This window comes from Lygodium microphyllum, chromosome 22 (assembly GCF_053477565.2).
Source record: "Lygodium microphyllum isolate KBCC chromosome 22, Lygodium_microphyllum_v1.1.10, whole genome shotgun sequence".
Taxonomy (NCBI): Eukaryota; Viridiplantae; Streptophyta; class Polypodiopsida; order Schizaeales; family Lygodiaceae; genus Lygodium; species Lygodium microphyllum.
Window position 1 is genome coordinate 110,656,192 of NC_141156.1, and position 5,421 is coordinate 110,661,612.

Consider the following 5,421-nt stretch of genomic DNA (forward strand, 5'->3'; position numbering starts at 1 on the left):
GTGTTATTAGGAAGGCCATGGATCTTACAATCTGACTGTCAAGTCAATATACTTGTTGGTTATCTTATTTCTAGTAGAGATGGTAGACACACAATAGTGGATGCATATCCTATATCTCCTCAAAGCAAGAGAGTACACTTATCTTTGACAGAATTAGATACATTAGAGGATCCTTCTAGTAGTTAGACTTTATTAAGCAATGAATCAAGAGAGGGATCCACTACACAAGATATCTACTTGGTGACTCTGAATGAGCCGATAGAAGCTCAAGATAGAATCAAACATGGAATGAGATTGAGCTAGATCTTAGTACTTTGAATGAGCTGATAGAAGCTCAATATAGAATTAGAGACGTGGAATGCAATTGAGTTAGATCTCAATACATTGAATGAGCCATGACAAATTAAATTAGGATTTATGCTTAGTTTGGAAGAGAGAAAGGACTACGTTGTTGTAGCACGTAGGGTTGAAGGTCACCACAGGGGTTTGGCAAGAGAAGAATGTATGGGGGTTCAAGAGCTTAGACTTCGGAGATGGTAGAGATAAGAGAAGGGTTGAAGGTTTCAAGCAAAGTTCTTGAAGATAAGAGACATTACGGTGAAGGTAGATTTAGGAAGAGGAGTAGACGGAAGAGGAGGGGCTCGAAGAAATTGAAGATGTAGAAGAATACTCAAAAAAAGAATTAGAAAATCTAGAGGAATACTAACAGAGATGAATCCTGACAGTTTCTTTCAGCATTATGAGAAGATATAACTCTAATAGATAAAAACGTGTATAAAATAATACATTCTTCTATGCTGCTCAGATCGCCAATCTGATGCTTCCATTGGCTCCAAAAGGGGGGTAAAATACTAGCACACCTAGCCAGAATTTTACTAGATCACTCCATCTCCCCCTTCAGAGTGCTGTTCACTGCCTGAAAATAGCGATCGTGCGGCGCACGATTTTGTCAATCTCTCTTATTACATAAAATCCTCTCAAATTGGCTGAAAGCTAGATGCTTTCTTTTACAAGTCATCCTAATCTAAAAGTTGTCTATAGTTTTATGGATTTTTACAAGATATAATATCTAGAATATAAAAAATTGGCTAAAAACTTGTCCAAAAAAACTAATATTTTGAACAATGGACACTAACACTAATACCTAAAGTGGCATTGGCTCTCTAAATCTAAAAGGAAGCCACACTCTAGATTTATTTACACGGTATGCACATAGCAGCACGACATCCACCCCCTTCTAACATACACATCCTCTAGCATGTGCCAAAGTCTTATGGATTTGCAGTGTTAGAAGAAGTATCTTGTGCCATGTCAATGTCTTCATCCCCTGCCTCTTCTTCTTCCCCTATGTCTTCATGCTCTTGAATTATATTCAAGTCTTTTAAGTCGTATGTTGAACTTTCTCTTCATTTGAAGAGCTTGATTATTTTTTAAGCTAAGGGTAACTTTATGTTGGTCCCATCCAATTCAGCCAATGAATATGTGGCATTGTCATGAATGACCTTTACCACATACAGACCAAACCAATGCTTTACCATCTTTCTAGAAGCACTGTATTGATTGTCTAGGCTGCTGTCATAGACAAGCACCCAGTCATTTTCTTGAATTGCTCTTGGCTAAAGTCGATATCGCTTATCAAATCTTCTTTTGTTCTTTACTCTTGTTGTCTTTAGCTTCTCAATAGCTGCTTGAATATCTTCAGGCCTTCTTTCTAGCTGCCATATGCACAAAGTCAGCAACTCTTCCCTACTGATGCCTTCCTCCCAAGGTAGAAGACTCCATGTGAGAATAGATTCTTCAATTGGCATAATTGGTTGTGTCCATGTATAAGTTCAACTGGCATATAGCCAGTCACTAAACTGTGAGTAGTCTGGTCAGCCCATAATGCAAAAGGTAGCATTTTAGGCCATTCTTTGATCTTTCCTCTACAAGACTTTGCTAGAGCTCTGAGAATAGGTTGATGACCTCTCTCACTCTTTCCATTGCCTTTAGGATTGTAGGATGATGTCAAAGCCAACTTGATACCCAATTGAGCAAACAAGTTACGTGCCTTGACAGAATCCAATTCTCCTCTATCTGCAGCTACTTTACCCACACAACCATATCTACAAAACACATCTTCAAGCAAAAAACTACAAACAGCTTGAGTGGTCTTGGTTATTAAGGATTTTTCTTCAACTTGATTGGTTAGATCCTCTCTTGCAAAAAGCACTAAATATTGCATATTCCATAAATGCCATCAATGATGCAAATAGCAACACAAATAGTGATCATATACTATGGGGGGAAATTTTTTTGAATGTGGAGTGCATCAAATTTTCTTTGTGAAAGGAGCATGATGAGAGAGAGAGAGAGAGAGGTTTACGAAAAAAGAGAGAGAGAGAGAGAGAGAGGTGCCATCCATGAAGAAGGAGGAGACAACCATGAAGGAGTAGACGAAGAAGAGAAGGAGGGAGACAACAAAGGAGAAGAAGAAGAATAAGGTTGTGAAAGAGTACGTACTTCTTTGAATTTTGCGCGAAGTGAATTTTATCTTCTATCTTTGTTTTTATCTTTTCTTCTCTTCTCCCTTTTTTTTTTCTTTATGGAGAGATACACACAGACAGAGAGAGAGAGAGAGAGAGAGAGAGAGAGAGAGAGAGAGAGAGAGAGAGAGAGAGAGAGAGAGAGAGAGAGAGAGAGAGAGAGAGAGAGAGAGAGAGAGAGAGAGGGGGAGGGAGGGAGGAGATAAATAGAGAGAGAGAGAGAGAGAGAGAGAGAGAGAGAGAGAGAGAGAGAGAGAGAGAGAGAGAGAGAGAGAGAGAGAGAGAGAGAGAGAGGGAGAGGGAGAGGGAGGGAGGGAGAGAGGGAGAGAGAGAGAAATGGAGATAGGAATAAAGAAAGGGATATAGAGAGGGAGAGGAAAAGAGATAGAGAGAAAGTATGTGTATGAAATAGAGAGGGAGAGAGAAATAGAGAGAGGGAGGGATAGAGGGAGAGGAAAACAAAAAGAAAGAGGGAGAGAGAAATAAAGATAGAGGGAGATAGTAATAGACAAAGAGAGGGGGAGGGAGAGAGAGAGAGAGATTAAAATAGAGGGAGGGATGGAGAGAGGAATAGACAAAGAGAGGGAGAGAGAGAGATTAAAATAGAGGGAGGGATGGAGAGAGAAATAGAGATAGAGGTAGAGAGAGGGAGGGAAGGAGGGAGAAAGAGAAATAGAAAGAGCAAAAAGAGAGAAATAGAGAGAGAGAGAGAGAGAGAGAGAGAGAGAGAGAGAGAGGGGGGTGAGAAATAGAGAGAGGACGGTGTCGTGATGTTGCACATCTACCATTGCAAACCTAAGGGCAGAGTTTTTTTGCCAGGATTTTGAACTCTTTAGTCAGCGTCATTAGGATTTTTTTTCCTGTTGTGTGTGTATCTTTTGTGTTTGCATTTGCATGATGCACGGGCACATGTAGTTAGGCTAGGCACAACTTCTTCATTGCATTCATAAATATTTTTGTGTGGAAGCATCACTTGATTGATTGCATAGCATGGACTCTAAACTGCAATTGCATAGTGATTGGACATGAAGTTCTTTTCTAAAGCATGTTCTTGTTAGGGGGCACAATTCATGGAAACTTGATTCACATGAAGGTTTTTGTTCTGAAGACTCAAGGACTTGAGGCAAAGATTGTAATTCAGATATTGCCAGTGCAGATGATATGTCTCTTCATAAGCAAAATTGGATCAATATTTTAGCAGTCCATGAAAGCTAAAAGTTATTCGCTCATTTCATGGATATTTAAGTGGAGTATTACTACATTCGACACTTGCATTCTTTGTGAAGACAGTAAAGACTTGCTATGATGTAGATACTTTTCCTCTACCTATTACACATCATTCTACTTACAAATACAAGACATCTTGAAAGGAGACTGGTTTTGGCCAAAGTAACAAAACGGGCATCGATATCATGTAATTACCTTGCCAATTGTTAAAAGATATATTCAATTTTGACAAAATTTATTGGGATTATACATACATTGGAAAATAGCCTCTATTGATATCAAATGAGATATGACGAGAGAGACTGGTCTTTCTAAAGTTATTGATTTCCATTGCAAACTTGACGTTGTACTTCATGGAATGAAAGAGTGTCTTATACCGATAGATGAACCTTGGACAAACATCAACATGATTAACACACTCTTTGCTTAAAGTGGTTGAAACCACTTCACCACCTTGACCAAAAGAGGAGGTGCTAGCAACATTGTATCAATTACATATGTTGTGAAAAATGATCCAAGCGAGGAATCCTAAGATGATAATATTAAAGGTATGTTTCATTGTCTCAAGTCAAAAAAGGATGCCTTTGGCATTTTCAAATAAAGAAGATGAAGAAAAAGCAATAGCACGATCACAGCACGACGTTCTCAATAAGTTTACATTGATGTTGGTGAGTGAAAATGAGCGACCGGGGACATGATGCTTCATGAAGTCAAGTGGAATAACACATGCAAATATAATTTTTTTGTCTTTCTAACACTTACCTGTAGCAGGAGTTGGGTTGATAAATGGAACTCCCGAGTGGTATCATGCATGTTCGACACGTGGTTGAGATATTTTAGTTTTGAGACACGCGCTTCATGTAGGAAGAGAAGAAAATGTGTTCTCATTTTCGTTTTTGAGTCCTCGAGTGGAATTTTACGTGGCAAGGGGCATGTTTGCCATCTAGCAATTAAGGGGAAGCAAGGGGCAACTTGAAAAATAAGGGAAAAAGTAAAAACGTGAGTAGTTTTTTTTGGGAAAAAAGAGAAGAGAAGTGTTCGACACTATACAACACAATAAGAGAGAGAGAGAGAGAGAGAGAGAGAGAGAGAGAGAGAGAGAGAGAGAAGAATCTTGCACACTGAAGAAGGGAGAAATCTGAAGCTCAGAAGAAGAAGAACAAATTGTCAGAAGAAAGAGACCGTGAAGTTGAAGTTATTGGAGCCGAGAAGCAGGATGGCAGAGCTACTGAAGTCAATGGGCTGATGGGAGTTCTCAGTTCTCTCAGATGATGGTAATAAGAGTCTCCTTTTTGTCTTGTTTTGTTCTAATGCTTTGTGGGGCAAAGAGTTTGCAGATTAGTTCTGGTGTATGGATATGAGTGAAAGACAGTAGAGGGATGTTCTTCTTCACAATGAGAGTGATGTTTGCTAGTCGTTGAGTGAGGCTCCCGTGACTCAGGTTATTGGAAAATCTGAAAGGATTTGCAGCCAAGAAGATAATGGATCAGAGTTTGTAAAGTATAAAGATCCCGCGACTCTTTATCAATGCAAGATCATGCTTTTGGAACAGAGAAGTTGTGTTTGCTGTATAAAGCGTGCAGGAATTTATGACAGCAAATTGTGTAGAGCTATTTTAGGGCAGTAGATCAAGGAATTTGACTCTGAGTTGTTCTGAAGAATCGTGGAT